Genomic DNA, 17,462 nt, shown 5'->3' with positions numbered 1-17,462 from the left:
AACCTCGTTTGGTTTTAATACTTTTGTTATACATAGATGTATTTGCTTTGACATTTCTAATGCTCTTTATTTATATTTCCCTCTCTTTGTGGGTTTTTTTTGTCAGACTAGCCAACTTGTTTTTCCTCAGAATATGCAAAGAATCAACCCTTGATATAAGTTATCTCAAAGTCCTGCCAATTTATCCCACTAAGTATTTCTTAAGAACTTGCACTTCTCCTCATCGTCATCATCACACTTGTCCAAGCTACCATCACCCTTACACGGCAGCTATGAAAGCCCCCTGACAGTGCTATGGCGGCATCTCTCTTTGACTTTCCTCCAATCCGTCATTCACATTACAGGAAGGTGATCTACACAAGAACACACATTTTACTTTATCTCCACACCAGCTTAAAACCCTTCGGTGAGTTGCAATTATGTACTCATAGGGAAAAGGCAAACCTCTAACATGGCCTACAAAGTTTTGCCTAGTCAACACCCCACTGGTGTCTTTTCTCCAGCCTCATGTCACCCCATGTTCCCCACTTGTTTTCCGTAATTCATCCACATTGGATTTCTTTCAGTCATTTTTACTCACCATGCTTCCTTATCTCATGGAACCTTTGCAAAGTATTTTCCTCTGCCTGGAATGCTCATCTCTGCCCACTTTGGTTAGATAATGCCTACTTTTCATTCATACTGAAGCTCAAACGTTATTCCTTCAGAGAAATCTCAGGTAAATTCAGAGAAATTCAGGAAATTCAGGAAATTTCAGAGAAATCTCTAGGTAAATTCCCTAGAATAGTGTTTTTTGGCACCTTGTACTTCTTCCTACCATGTGTCATAATCACAATTTTACATTTTTTGGTGGGATGATTTATTTCTGTTTCTCTGCCTTTCTAGAGGGCGAGCTCTAGGAGGACAGGCTTCCACTAATGTGGCTTCCATTTTATTGCCTAGACTTAGTAGAGGACCTGGTACACAGTGGACATGCATTAAATTTTGGTTAAATTAGTGACGATATTGACAAATCTGTGAATTTTTGTGATGAGATGGCACGGGTGATGAACACTTAGAATGTGAAGGTAAATGTTCTTCAGCTCTTGAATATCTTTCTAAATAAATTCCTCTCCCTCTTTTTCCTGATTTCTTTTTCTGATACTCCTAACAACTTGTTACTAAATATCTTGGAATTCATTCTCTAAATTTCTCATCTTTTCCCTACAGTTTTAGATCTCCTTGTATTTTCATTACTTTCTGGGAGATCTCTTTGATTTTATCTTTCTGGAATTTCACAATAGTTAGACTTTTTAGGTTAGCTATATATTCTAATATGTAGGCATTCTCTGATTATCCCTGTGGGTTTTCTTTAATTTTTTATGAATAAGTATTATCTCTTTTGAAGTTTTCTTCTACTTGCTGCATTGCCTGTTTTCTCTGTGTTCATTTTCTTGTTTTTCATTTTCTAATGTTTATTTTATTTATTTTGAGAGAGAGAGAATGTGTGTGCGAACGAGCAGGGGAGGGGCAGAGAGAGGGAGAGAGAGGATCCCAAGCAGGCTCTGTACTGTCAGCACAGAGCCCAGTGTGGGGCTCAAACTCACAAATCCATGAGATCATGACCTGATCTGAAACCAAGAGTCAGCCATTTAACCAACTGAGCCACCCCGGTGTCCCCTGAGTTCATTTTCTACTGATATGGTTTGGATGCTGGATCCATATCTCAAATGTTTATATTTTTATTTATTTATGTCGAAGAGATAATAATGGCCAGATTGGAAGTTCTGTATGCATGAGTGCCTTTTATTTAGTGGAATGCAGCCAGTTTGCTTAGATATATCCAGATGTCAGCAACTATATGTCTCTTCCTGAGGAGCTATATAATTTCTTAAGGGAGGAATCTGTTGAGTAACTGTAATCTACCAGCCATGTTGTGCCAAGACACATAAGTCCAAAAGGTACAAGAGGTCTAGGTGGTTTCACCATTCAGTATGTGGGGTTTTACATAATCTTCTCTTTTGGGTATGGCATCTCTTGCTTAATTCTGCTGTGTCTGCTCTCCCTAGACTGGAGTCTCTTGGTTCAATTTTCCCAAACAAGAAACCTCCAGATTAAAGCCAAACTCAGTGAGGGACAGGTTTCTCCCTGCATAGGATAGAAGAGGGGATGAGGATGCCTAATTGACCTGTTTGGACTCCAAAGCAATCCCTTGTTTTCAGTCTTCAGTCCCTACCATTGGAAAGTTTAATTACAATCATCATGTTAAATTTTGGAGCAAAGAAAAGAAAAGGAGGGATACCATAATTTTTAAAATTATTTTATTCTGGGGCGCCTGGGTGGCTCAGTCAGTTGGGCGGCCGACTTTGGCCCAGGTCATGATCTCATGGTCTGTGAGTTCGAGCCCTGTGTCGGGCTCTGTGCTGACAGCTCAGAGCCTGGAGCCTGTTTCAGATTCTGTGTCTCCCTCTCTCTGTCCCTCCCCTGTTCATGCTCTGTCTCTCTCTGTCTCAAAAATAAATAAACGTTAAAAAATTTAAAAAAAAAATAAAAAATAAAATAAAATTATTTTATTCTATCCTGAGATTAAAAGTGCCTTTATGATCAATAATTTCTCTCTAGTCCCATGATCACCAGCTCTATCACAACCAGTGAACATAGAAGACGTGTTCCACATCTTCTATGACAGGACTTTGTGTTATAACTCAGCTACTTCTCTGACAGTAGAAACAATATGTGCAATTAGGTTTGAGGAACTCAAGAATTAAAGCCATTGTAGCTAGGATATTGTTTTCCCCTTGAGACTCCAGGTGGGTCATTGAGAAAAATATCAGACTAGGAAGAAAAATACCTACATATAAGTTCTACCTCTCTCAAACACTACTTCTGTATTTTTAGGCAACTCACTTAACTGCCCTAATATCAGTTTTCTGATCTTCAAAGTAATGAGATTGGATTAGTGATCTCAAAAATTAGTGACCTTTTTCTATTTCTAATATCATTAGGATTGACTGACATGACGTGATTGCACTTCGAATACAAAAGAATAATAGATAAAAACAACTTCTGTACTTGTAGCAATACTTTAAAGAGCTTTGACTTTCTTATGCTTTCAGTAATTAATTGCCAAGATTAATTACGAAGCTACCTAAAAACAAAGATATCACAACATAGTCATATTAACAGACAGAATCAAGGATATTGAACTTGTAAAAATTGAGACTTTTTAATTGCTGACCTTCTTTAAATAATAATTAGTTTAATTTATTTTTTAATACTGACAGGTCAATTGTGAAAAGCAGGGCTGGTTTCCATCTATAAATTTAGGGTAAATAACTTCTTATGTTTATACAGTACTTATACCATTTCAAAGCATTTTCCTTCTAATTGCCATAATGACATCAATGACGTCAATAGGACAGGTGCTGGTATTATCCTCCTTTTTTTACATGGCAACATAAAGAGCCCCTTCGTGTTGTAAAGACAGTAAGTAGCAAAACTAGGGCTTCTAACTTCAAGCCTGGTTTCCATATCTTGTTCTGCTTTTCCAGAAAGCAGAAGTCTCTAGAAAGTATCTAGAAGATAAGCATGCTATCCTTACACAGATATATCTGGGTGGTATATTAAAGACCAAAAGTAAGCAAAGATGACGAACTAGTAATTTTTGGGTCCAGTATCTCACCATCCTCATTCCACTATGACTTTCCGATTTCAGAAGTAATTTTCACTTCACAACCTAACTCACCAAATTCAATTATACTGTTCTGTGTTGGTAGAAGTGAAAATTATGTACATATGTCTAAACTTTGTTCAACCAAAATTGGAATGCAAAGTAACATTTAGATGTACTTACTTCATCCATTCACACAAAGCTATGCATCCTCCTTTACAACTTCGCACTGTCTTAAGCCTTTCAAAAGGTCCCTAACCACTTGTTAGGTAGCATACCTCATACAGATCTATAATCCCCTCAAAAGCATTATCACAGCCCTGGGTATTGTCCCTCCATGCCATCAACCACTTCCCTTCCTGGAGCTGAAGGATCACACCCCTTTGTTCCCTCAGTTACTTCCATAGGCTTCCTGAACTGTCCATGATGAATGTCAGGTGGCATCATCTTCATTCCAAATAGATGTGACCCCTGTATTAAGAAGAGAGCTCTGACTTGTCCTGGGAATGAGTCATTGGGGAATATGTCCTTCCTCAGAGGCTTAAGCTGTCAATGTCACAGGGAATATTTTGATCCAGAATTCACTGAGGCAAGCAATGAATTGAAATGCATCATTTAATCCCACCTCCTGTGAGTAATTTCCAACCACAATTCAGATCCTAGAAAATCAGTCCTTTTATAATCAAATTTACAAATGTGAATTTTCATCCTGTGAGATTGCCTAACAATATAGATACTATACTGGCTTTCATAAACTGAACTGTCTAGAAATATGACTGATAAAGTGGTCTGTTACACCCAGGATCTGTTTCTTTCCAAGTCTCCATTCTGCTTCTGCAGAGAAAGCACCAGCATCAGGCTCCACACAGTGACTGGCCTACAGTGATTGTCTGTGTGCTTCTAAAATGGCTGTGGGTTTATAAAATTCACATCTTCATATCCCAGCAAAAGTTTCCTTCCATTTCACTCACTCTGTCTGGGTTATTTACCTTTCCCTCAGTGAATGTCTATTGCACGTAATTTGGCCACTCCTGAGTTCAATTAAACCAGACTCAAATCATATTGAATTAGATGAGTATTTTTCAAATGGTAGATAATATCTCGTTTGTGGACTACACACTCAACACAAAGGACTGCAAGCAATTTTTTAAGAACAGACTAATATATGGGCACTTGGGTGGTTCAGTTGGTTAAGTGTCCGACTCTGGCTCAGGTCATGATCCCATGGTTCGTGGGTTCCAGCCCTGCATTAGGCTCTGTGCTGACAGCTCAGAGCCTGGAGCTGCTTCAGATTCTGTGTTTCCCTCTCTCTCTGCCCCTCCCCCACTCGTGCTCTGTTTCTCTCTGTCTCAAAAATAAACAAACATAAATTTAAAAAAACATAGACTAATATAGAATAGAAATGGAAATGCAGACTGCATCACCACTAGTAATATTTGTTCATTGAAACTTGCTTAGTTTTATATAAATATATAGGTGTTTTGGTGGGTAGTAATGTAATTTTTTTCTGTGAACTACAGTGAAAATGTTTGAAAGGTAGTACTTGGAATAAGAGAAATTTGTATCCTTCCCAGGAAAGTCATGATGTTAAATGGAGATGGGAAATGATGCTGAGTAGAAGCCAGAAGATATATATGTACCACATGGTATTTATTTGTTACCCATTGATTTATAATCTTTCCAATATGCAAATTATTTGCTCTTTTTTCCTTTTTTACTAACTATAGTTTCCTAAGTAAGAGCAATAGCTGCTTGACAAATGTTTTCTGTGCATTTGGGAAAGCAATACTTTTTAAAGGCTATTTAAATCTTTCATCTCTGCCACCCTGAACAACAGGTATATTTCTCCATCTAACAAGCTTATTCTACTTGTGCAATGAAGTACCTTTAACTCCAAATGTTTCCTGCATGCTCAAATACCAAGTGGTTTCTTTTTTTTTTTTTTAAATTTTTTTTTCAACGTTTTTTATTTATTTTTGGGACAGAGAGAGACAGAGCATGAACGGGGGAGGGGCAGAGAGAGAGGGAGACACAGAATCAGAAACAGGCTCCAGGCTCCGAGCCATCAGCCCAGAGCCCGACGCGGGGCTCGAACTCACGGACCGCAAGATCGTGACCTGGCTGAAGTCGGACGCTTAACCGACTGCGCCACCCAGGCGCCCCTCAAATACCAAGTGGTTTCTTAATAATTCCAGTCTTTTTTTATTCACAATGGGTATTTTAATTTTTAATCTAATGTCTTGCCTACAGCCAATCTGTGTATGGCATCTATGAGTATAAAGAAGGAATAATGTAATCAGGAGGCCCAGATGCCAGCCTCAACCCCCACAACCAGTCCTACCATCTTGGGCTTTCACATTCTCTGTGGCTCTATTTCATGAAATGTTAAAAAGAAGGAAGATGGTGAAGTTCACTCCTAAGAGAACTTCCATTTTTACCAGACTCATTTAGGTAACAGGAAGTTGAACAGGATTTTTCAGTTATTAAGGAAAAAAAATGTACAGCACCTTTTATTTCTGTGTCACCAGATCATAGCATAGTAGGAGGAAAGAAGTCTCCCAATGGATGAACATATAGGAACCAGCTACATAAGGCAAGGACATACCTGGCAAGAGAAAAGATACAATAAGCCAGTGAAAAAGGAACATACTCTTACCATATACTTGATCTGGGAACATTCGTTTTTCCTGCCCTGCACTGTACTCTTACCTTGATCACAAATTATCCCTCTGTTTTGTTGTTTTTTAATTTTCTAAACTGTTTCTCAGATCTGTCCTTATTTCCTCTTCCCAGGTGGTACTCACGTGGTCTAGGACCTAGAGTCCCAAGAGGTGATGGAGGCAGGCAGATAGAGTATGTCCCCTACTCACCTTATAACATTTGTTGGGTTACTTAAATCCTCAGTAATTTAGTAATACTAAATTAGTAACTCAGTAATAAGTTGGGTTACTTATTATCCTCAGTAATAAAATAGAGATAATAATAAAAAATCTCACAATCTCCTAACATAACAATGTTATGTTTATTAAATGAGTTAACAGGTATGGAATAGCTAGCACATTATCTGAGTGTTATTAGGTTCTCAATAAATGGGAGGGAATATCAATAAATACATGGCAAATAATGTTTAATTTCATCAGTAACAAAGATACAATATAACATGATGATATACTATTTTTCACCAGATTAGTGAAGATGAATGAGGGTGACTATGTCCAAAATTGTTTCAGGTCTGAGATATAAACGGGCAAATCCATGAATATTAAAATCTCTGGAAGAATATATTAGCTATCTCTGTTAGAGATGTGGTAATATAGGTGATATGTGCATGTTTAAAATATCTTTGATATTGCACAGAACTTATAAAATAAAATATTTGTAAAACACGCAAAAGTGAGGAGAAAGAAACTTGGAAATAAATTTTTGAAATGATTCAAGGAAGGCCATTTCCTGAACAGATTGCCCCAATGGCTCTATTCTGCTCCCAACATGATATAGTTTTTTGAATCTCACACCCACATTGTTCAAACCATTATTAAGAACTTAATCTGAGCTTAATTAGAAAATATTTATTAATGTCTCCTCTCTGGCCAGTTCTGAGTTATGTGTTGTGATGGATATAAACCTAACAAATGTAATAGCAACCCTTAGAAAATGCATACATTATTGGGAAGACACGACTCCACAGAAGAGCAGCACAGAGAAGAAATCTAGAGATAAGGGGCAAAAAATGAAGTACAGATTATGTGATGCAGAATTAGGGGAAAAAATCAGTATGGAGTGGGTAATTAGGAAAATATTCATTGTATCAGATGAAATCTATTGTAGACTTCTACAGAGAAATCCCTGTGTCTCCGCTGGCTTCTAAATAAAGCAAGGTATAAATTTATCATGTGTTTTCAAAATCCTCAGAAGCTTATGGAGGGAAAATAAATGAGAAAAATGTCTTTGCAACAGCATTACAAAGCCCCTGCCACTCTAATAATTTCAGGCAGTATTGTCCTCAATTCCCCTCCAACTCTATAGCTAATAGACTATTCCTTGCTAGAACAATCCACATGGGTCACTAGACCATCTGCAGCTGTGAAGTGAGAAGCTCCTTCTGCTCCACTCCATATTGATGGCTGTCACATGTCAGGTTCCCCAGGAAGAAAATGCTGAGACAGAGTTTAGTGTGAAAGAGTTATTTGGAAGTGATCTTAGGTTCAATATCTATGGAAGGAGGGGGAAGAAATCAGAATTCGGCCAAAGGAAAAGTTGAATATTGATGCAATCTCAACGGAGGCCTCAGACAACTCTATGGAAAGTTGTAAAGCATGAATGTAAAGCTTCAGAGTTGTTCTGAGTTAAGGAGATAAAGCCAAAATTTTTTATCTCATGTAGATTAGTCATTGGATACAAGCCACCCCAGATTAAGCATGACCTTAGATGAGTTGCTTCTCAGCAGAAGCATAGAGGGATGACAGCTGAGGTTTTTCTGCTTTCAGCACTCCTAGTAACTGGGGGACTAATCTTTCAATCCTGAAGTGGAAATCTGGGTAGCATATCACAGTGACCACCACAGTAGTCTATGTCATTAATGCTGTATCACCACAATATTCCTGTGGGCCCCCCCGCACAGGGTTTTGCTGTTCATCTCTATGCATATTCCTCCATTTTCTCATTGATCTTTCTGCTTAAAGACCCTAGGATATACCCTGTACTGAAAGAGAGGCAGGGATGTGAGAAGCCTTAGCATAAAAGTCACATTCGGGTCAGAATTCTGTTATCAAGGAATCTTCGGCCATAACTTTGTCTGTGTTTCTGAAATTACTTTTTCTCCATACCTATCCACTGGATGATAAAGCATAGCTCCATGTTCCCTTGGAATAACAACATGACTGTTTCTCTTAACCACCTAAGTCCATTCAAGCTACTATAACAAAATACCACAGGCTGAGTAGCTTATAGACAGCAGAACTTTATTTCTCACAGTTATGAAGCTAGGAAGTCCAAGATTAGGGTACCTGTATGGTTGAGTAAGGGCCCTTTTCCTGGTTAGTGGCCAGTGGCCCTTTCATTGTGTTCTTACAAGTTGGAGGGACGAGGGATCTCTGTGGAGTCTCTTTTACAAGAGACTAATCAAAAGTCCCACCTCCTAATACCATTATATTGCACATTCATGTTTCAATATATGAATTTGGAGGGAACATAAACCATGGCATCATCACATCTGACTGAAAGAGAACCCCCAGGAAACAATTAAAATGTGCCTTACTACTGCTATGAGGCAGTGCTTCTGCTACTATGTCATATCCTTCTTGGATCTAGAAACTTGAAAGGCCCAAGACCCTCTCCAGAGGGCATGTGGTTTCCTACTAACCCCGTCTCCACATTCCCCACCTACCCTGACAGAGAACACTCAGCAACTAAGGCTTATCCCTCCTATAACACAATCACATTCCCTTACAGCCCACCCAGGTTTCTCACATGGAATGGACAGATTTACTGTCTCTCACTCTGGATCCTGTGAGGAAACATTCCCCACATGTTTCAGCATAAATGACATCACCACAATGTGAAGGCCAACACTGCAGTTGTAAGATATTACGGCCATCCAAAGAGAAACTCCTGTACGTGGGGCTGGAAGTTCACCCCAGGGGCAGTCAAAAAGGATGCATCTCAATCTAGAAACACAACTGGAAAGCCTCTTGAAGAAGAATTAAACATCATTCATTCTGGATTTCAATGTACCAGGAGGGCATGTGGGGAACAGATGTTAAAGAGGTTCACAGTCTAGAGGAAATAGGCCTGTAGCAAAGAAGGGAAAGGCTTAAGCTAATGTTTTTCCCAGTACTGCAAAATAACAAAAGTGACTGCTTCAGAATCAGATCCAGGATAAAAGCCCAGCCTTTTGATTAATACACTATTGTTAGTTACTTTAACTTTCAAATTCAGTTTCCCAGTTTGCAAATGGGAGAAAATGTCATTACCTTATAGAATTTTTGTAAAGATTTAATGAAAATAAATAAATTTCACTCCAATATAGTAACTGGCAGATGGTAAGCTCTCAAAAAACAGGAGCTGGGATTATCATTTCATATCAAATCTGATGGGACCTGTTATCTCCAAGGAACAAGCTATATCTTGCAAACAAGAATGTTTAGATATCATCTATACTGCATCTATTTTTCTTTGTTCTTTCTCACTAATGAGTAAGATGTTTGAAAACCACAGGTGTTCTCAGTTGTGTTAAGAAAAAAGTAAAGTCAGGATTCAAGTCGATGCAAGTGGCCCAGGAGGCAAGTGCCCACTAAAAGAGGGGTATGGGGCACCTGGGTGGCAAAACTGGTTAAGCATCTGACTTTGGCTCAGGTCATGATCTCATGGGTTCATAAGCTTGAGACCCACATCAGGCTCACTGCTGTCAGCTCAGAGCCTGCTTTGGATCGTCTATCTCCCTCACTCTGCCTCTCCCCGACTCTCACTCTCTCCAAAATAAATAAACGTAAAAAAAAAAAAAAAAAAAGGAGTGGCAGAGTGCCCTGTGGTCAGTCACTGCAATGAGTGTACTAGTCGTGAGAGCATGGAAATATCAAGGAAAAAGCTGGGTCCTTGGGCTTCAGATTCCTCTTCCCAGAAGATTATCAAAGGTTGCATGTTCTAGGTATCATGCATTATATTAAGGATACTGTTGTTTTCTGCAATGCCTGTATTACACAAGTAAAATACACCATAAGGCCTATTTTGAGAGAATGGAAGGCTAACATGATGAAAAGAAGTTGGTTCCCAAATGTCTACAGGGACTTGGAAGGTAACATATAAGTGAAGCAGGCTAGATGTAAGAAGAGTTTGAAAGAACCTTCTATTGTTCCAGGACTGTGGTGTTCAGGACAGGAAAGCACACCCTCTGTCCTAAAGGGGGAGCATTAACAGCCTGGGAATGTGGACCAGGAACTGCTACAGCTTCCACTTTATTCAAGAGAAGACAAATACCAGGATTTTTATGGGAAATTTTCAGTGTTGGCCATTAAACTCAGTTTCATTCAATTTGTGCAAGCTCTAAATCTTATGTAGGAAGAGGAAAAAGAATGAGGCGATAAAAGTCAAAATATCAACACTCTCATAACTTCAGTTATTACTTATTTTTATTAAAACTTTTCAGTATTTTATGCACAGAGAATAATTCCTCACCAATGAAAAACTGGTTTTCTAAATAAGGGAGTTGGAATGGGCCCTGGTCCAGGACCCACCAATCTCGAACCTTTAGCAAAACTCACTGAGTGAACACAAGAAATTCTATTAGGCTTCACAGTTAATAATTTGTAATCATACTAAACTACATGTTTAATTACACAAGTGATCATTTGCAACAAAATCTTACATACTGACGCTTTTTGCTTCTTACATAAAAAATAGAGTCCTCTTGTATTTCTCCACTTCAAAATCTTTATGGTAAATCATTCATTCTCCAAATAATTGTCATTTTTCCAGAGTCAATGCCATTGAATCATGTATTCCATCTCTTCTAATTATAAACCAGAACCCAAGATCTAGGGACATAAATTTTGTTAAATTCATTGACTCAGCTAAGTACACAACACAATAGTTCACAGTAGATGGGGGTAGGTCTGAGCCTGAAGACCATCTTCCCTACTCAGGAAATAGCAATGCTAAGGATCATGAGTCATCCTCAGGTGGTAAAATTCCAGCCAGAAGGAAATACAATATCCAAAAGAAGATAACAGACTTAAGTGGAGGTCCAAAGAAGGGGTCAAGGCACTTTGCACATGCTATTTCTTAGAGCTGCCACCATGTAAATGCTGAGCTGATTAGGACCAATTCACTATTGGATAATTCAATATAATGACTGAAAATGAGCCCCTGGTTGTATTTCAAGCTCTTTTCAAACAAAGTTCTAAAAATGGCAGAAAATGTTTGGTCTCTGAGAATCAGAGGGAAAGAGCTGTGTGAGAAGGATTTCTATATTTACAGAATGAGTACTACTACTTTGTGGTAATTTCACAGGCAATAATGACACTGGTGGAAAAGCCATCTGCCAGGAGAAAGATGCTGCCGAAAACTTCTTATGGAAGCACACCAGTCCTGGTACCCTAAGGCAAATATTTGGACCCAACGTAAATGGTTTTAGAGTTTCATCCATCCTGCTGACTAGCTAGATGGAAAACATGCAGTCTTTGGGCAAGTGAAAGAAGGTTCCATGGAAGTTGTAGAAGCCATGGAACACCAGCAATGCCAACAGTGAGGAGATCACCATTGTTTTAATGTGGGTCTTTTCCATACCCTCCTAATCTTCCTGAATTTGGAGAATCTATTCTCATACCCTACTATTTTGTGCTCTCACTTGTTGCCTTTCTTTGGGTCCTATTTTCCTCATTCCTTCTGTATGTTTAGCTGAGTTTCAGAATAAAGTTATGGCCACAAAATAGAAACTTTTTTAAAAAAAAAGTCAATTATGAGGCTGGGTGCAGCTGAGGTGAGGGTAGCAAAGCGCACCATAAACAGAGACCATCAGAGAGTTCCACGTGGATGTAGAGGAGCTCAGTAGCCAGTATAGAGTTCTAAGGGAGTACAAAGAAACTAAAACACCTGACTAATTATTAAGATAGCATTAAGATTATTAAGACAGAAACCACTTACTAAAACCAGCATCCTCAAGGCATATCTGTTCTTAGAAACAAGACAAGTCTTCTTACCTTATATAGGACAATGCAAGCCTAGCAGAAAGGACCCCAGATTCCTGAACTAAGTACATAATACATTATGTAAATGTATTTCAGAAACTGTCTAAAAGGATAAATTCTGTTAGATTGATATTTTGGGGTAATGTGGACCATACAGTTTTATATTTTCCAACTTCTACAAAGAAAAAAAATTCACATAAAATTACCAAATATTCAACGTTGGACACCAATTCAAACATGAGGCACTGCTCATCCTAGAGTTAGAGTCTAAAGGTTGAGCTTTATAGATTGCACTTCCAGGAGCAGAAAGTAAGGAAAGTTGTTATATCAGAAAAAAAAAAAAAAAAAGAAAAAGAAAAAGAACGAAAGAAAGATAGAAAGAAGAAAGAAAATCAGTAAATTATACAGAAATAGTTTACATTCCTAATATGAGGGAAAAATGGCTTTTTAAATTATGATTAAGGGGAAAACACTTATTTCTTCTCATGGCAATTAAGAATGTATAATTTGGCAAGAAAATCTAAGATATTTATTTTCTTTATAAGTTGATTAAAAATATTTTGGGGACACTTGGGTGGCTCAGTTGGTTAAGCGTCCAGCTCTTGGTTTTGGCTCAGGTCATGATCTCAGGGTTCATGAGTTTGAGTCCCGCATTGGGTTCTGTGCTGACAGTGAGGAACCTTCTTGGGATTCTCTCTCTCTATCACTCTCTCTCCCTCTCTCTACTCCTCCTGCATTATCTCTCTCTCTCTCTCTCTCTCTCAAAAATAAATTTTAAACAATAAAGAAATAAAAATATTTTTAAGAATAGTCATTTTGAGTGAGTGCAGTTAGATAAACACAATTGGGCAACTAAAAAGGATATTACCAACTCTTAAATTTCTCAGATTTAAACAAGAAATATACGTGTCATGTGACAGACTTCCCATAGAACATGATTTATAGATTTCCTGGGGTTAGTTAAATGCACTCTGGGCATAGAATGCTCTAGAACTGAAGAAAAGTTGCACTATCAGGAGTTCTCATTCTGGTGTTAAGTCTGTCACTGTTTCCAGTCAAACGGAAGAAAACGAACATGCTCTTTTGCCCTAAATGTGAAAGACTAATTGAGTTTTCTTTGAAAATGACTGAAGCACCTTGAGATTAATTTTCCCTAAGTTTTGAATTATTTCCAGTTCCAATATGATATAAATTACACACACCAAGGAAAAGAAATCAGTAGAGCAGAGCATCCCCATAGGAACACCCACTGAGCCCTAGAGAATTTGTTTGTATATCAGACTGTAATCCATTTCTCACTTAGACCTCACAGTCATATACTGCTGATAAAGCTAACTAGATTGTGAAATTCAGAAACTGCCAAGGTTGGCTAGCAACGCTGCTCAACACAAAAGGAAGCAATCTTGGTGCACCTGAGATGCCAAGGGACTTAGAAAACAAAACCTACTTTTTTCACTTGCCATTTATGTCAGGATGGGTTGGTCAAAATCATAAGGAATTTTTGCCAGTTGAACACTCTCTTATAAAAACACAAATAATTTGTTTGTATTGGGAAACTACCAGATACTACCATGCTTGAAATATATACTTAAAATATATTAAAGAACACATAGGGAGAGGTATGAATACCAGGAACAAAAGGTACAAGCAATAAATAAAATTAAATCCATATCTATTGAGAACTGTGATAGCTACCAAGATTTATAAAACATAATCCCTTCCTTAAAGGAGCTGAAATTTAATATAGTAGGAAAACAATATAAAGACGTGACATGACAAATAGTTGCACATGCTTAAAATGAAAATATTTTGAGGGGCGCCTGGGTGGCTGGCTCAGTCGGTAAAGCATCTGACTTCAGCTCAGGTCATGATCTCGTGGTTTGTGGGTTTGAGCCCCACATCGGGCTCTATGCTGATAGTTTGGAGCCAGGAGCCTGTTTCGGATTCTGTGTCTCCCTCTCCCTCTCTGCCATTCCCCTGCTCATGCTCTGTCTCTCCCTCAAAAATAAATAAACATTAAAAAAATTTTTTAATGCAAACACTTTGAGAAGAGAGAAAGGCTTTGAGGTAACAAAATTAATTACCAAAAGAAAGTGGCAATCATTACAAAGAAGAAATGAATAGCCTTAGCCTGAAGTTGTTAGAGAGAAAAGAAATTTGAGCTCAGTCTTGGAGAATGGGTGGAATAAGTGTGGTTGTTAGTGACACGTTACGTTTTGCTGACTTGGACATGCAAAAATTGTGAAATTACTTTCTTCAAAATTAAATACAGTCAATGCCTGTGTGTTCTCTTGGTGCAGGGGACTGGTTCTGTGCCAAGTTTGGACAGAAGAGTTAAGGTTTATGCCACAGCCCTGACACCTAAGTTTTCTCTTAATTTGGTGAAATAGCAAATTCTTCACTCCTTTTCCCACTTTCCCACCCATGCTGGCATTGCCAAGGAGGTATACGTCCTCAATATTCTTTCATTGCCGAAATGTTTCCATTCCCATCCTTGATAGAATTCTATACAGGGAACTGAATAGTGTCCCTCACCTCCCCCAAAACTCATGTCCACCCAGACCCTCAGAATGTGACTTTATTAGGAAATAGTGTCTTTGCAGGTATAATTAGTTAAGGATCTCAGGATGAGATCATCCTGGGCTTAGGGTGGGCCCTGAATTCAATGTAAATGCTTTTATATGAAGAGGATAGGACACAGAGACAGACAGAAGAATACCATTGGATGATTGATGGAAGTAAAGACTGGAGTGATATTTCTACAAGCCAAGAAACACCAATGATTGCAGCAACCACCAGAACTAGGACAGAGGCATGGACCAGATTCTCCCTGAGAGCCTCCTAAGGGAACCAACCCTACTGACACACTAATTTTGGACCTCTGTAATCCAGCACTGTAGGACAATAAATTTCTGTTGTTGCAATCCACCAAGTTTGTTAATTTTTTGCAGCAGCCCTACAGAACCGATACACTCTCCTTTTCTCTTTTCTCCCTAGCCTCAACACAGTCCTCTTCTTGCTCTCCCCCAATACCAAACATAAGCCCCTCAAGGATTTTGTCTTTCTGAATAAAATAAAATCACAAAAACAGTTTGTCTATCAACAGCTTCTATGTTATGATTAGAAGAAACCCCTATCCCTTCACTCAAAGACCTACAAAAGCCTGAGAACCTGTTTGGACAGGGAAGGGGAAAAGAGATGACAAAACACAATATCTCAACAAATTATATGGCCACCTGTAGAAAATATATGGACAAAAAAATGCAGGTTGGGAAGTAAATATGCAAAGTACTGACCAGATATACGATAATCAAGAGATAATGAATGAACCACTCTAGAGATAATAGAGAATTAAAATAAGGACATGGTCTAATATAAATTAAAAAGAGGGCAACATTTAAACACTGAACACAAGGTTAAAAGGCTTAGCCAAAGATTCCCAAACCTTCTGTATTCATGGCACCCTTTCCATCTCAGTAATGTTTTCATGGCACCTCTAGACCAAAAGAAATTCCTAAGATCTCCATTTATTAAGTAATTAGGATCAAACAACTTAATAAATCCTAATAAAGACAAGTCCTTAACAAGTCCTTTTATACCCTAACAAGTTAGTAATCATGTGAAAAATAAATATATATACATTTAAATACAAAATTGCATCTTTTTTTCATTCCTAAGCAATCATAATTATTTGCCAGTGTGATGGCAGGCACTGCACTATTTCTCAAGAATCAAGATCAGACTGGATGCCGCCAAGTACCACACTATTTCCCAAGCGGCACTTGCATTTTGTCACAGCAAGTATTGAAAACTTACCTATGAAAAGGTATGATGTCATCATCAAAAGGAACTATAGCATAATCAAATACTAAAACCGTGAACTACCTGGAGATAGTTTTGACAGTGCCTGGAAGATGTCCACTGCATTTCCCTCAATTTTTATAAAAATCCTGTAGTATCCCAGTGAACGTGCTGCAGTACAGTGGGTTCTCATAGTTTAGGAACCACTGGTTTAGACATTAATCTCTAATGGCAACCACTGAGAGGTTTTGAGCAGAGGAATGACCTGATCAAAACAATGTTTTAGGAAGACTTACTGAAGATTAGACAATTGACGATATTGAGTAAGACTGACAAAGAAAACCAAAGGGAGACTCAGGATAAGGTATTTATTCTGCCAAAACTTTTTTTATGATAACTGTTGTTTATTATATGTAAAAAAAAATCTTGTAAGTAGAATGACTGAGTTGTTTGGCAAAAGTAGGGGTGCTATGTTAATGAAAGAAAAAATTAACAATGCAAGCATGGCCTTCGGCCAGAGGAGGTGACATATTATACATAAGAAATGTGAAAATATAAATAATATTCATTATTCTGAAACTGTAAGAAAATCTGGAGCTCAATATTTTGAAGGCTTCCTTCTTAGGGATTTGATGCATAAGCTAGGCAACACAACAACTCCATTTAAAATAGTGCCTCAAAAGCCATTGTCACTTGGGGTTTAGAAAGATGACTAAGGTCCTACTTTTCTTTATGATGCCCCTTTTTTAAGAGGAAACATGTAATATTGGCAGAATGCTTCACACAGAGTTTATACCTGCTTATCTGTGGGAGAAAGACGGATGGCTGTTGTTTGACTTTCAGGGAAAACTTGAGCTTTAGAAAATTTGTGCAAAGGTAGTTTTAGAAGCATAGTACTAAAATTAGTTGTTCTATATAAATATAATATTTCCTATATTCTGTAGCTATAAATACCTTTTATATCTTTTAATAAGGATACTTAAAAGTATTTAAAGAATTCTTCCTTAGTAAGCCAAAAAAAAAAAAAAAGAAAATCAGTTTTGCCAGAAAAAACAAAGAACCAAGGCTCAGGAGACTTGTGACTAATTTGTTATGGTCTTAGACACGTCATTTCACTTCTTTGAGTTTCATGCTTAATTTCTAAAATAGAATAAAATAACAAGATACTAGATTTTGTGGTTCCATACTAGAACCACAAACTGGCTGCTCTAAGCAGGACATGATGTGCAAATAAATGTATTTTGTTTGACCCGCTGCATTTTCATTCCCTTAATATGAATTAATTTCAATGCTAAAAAGAGTTTTTACATAAAACTCTAGATAGCTGG

The 17,462-nt window shown here is 37.9% G+C and overlaps 1 long non-coding RNA gene across 1 annotated transcript in view; it reads right to left on the bottom strand.

The window, feature by feature from the left end:
• Window positions 1–6,138: 6,138 nt before the first annotated feature.
• LOC131507158 (uncharacterized) overlaps window positions 6,139–17,462 on the bottom strand; it is a 237,990-nt gene continuing 226,666 nt past the window's right edge. The window contains exon 6 of the long non-coding RNA XR_009259367.1: window positions 6,139–6,254. This is a non-coding gene — a long non-coding RNA (uncharacterized LOC131507158). The remainder of the gene's footprint in view (window positions 6,255–17,462) is intronic.

The sequence above is a fragment of the Neofelis nebulosa genome, chromosome 3 (genome assembly GCF_028018385.1).
Source record: "Neofelis nebulosa isolate mNeoNeb1 chromosome 3, mNeoNeb1.pri, whole genome shotgun sequence".
Classification (NCBI taxonomy): Eukaryota; Metazoa; Chordata; class Mammalia; order Carnivora; family Felidae; genus Neofelis; species Neofelis nebulosa.
The sequence above is the reverse complement of the archived record's forward strand: the minus strand, read 5'-3'. Positions and strand labels throughout refer to the sequence as shown.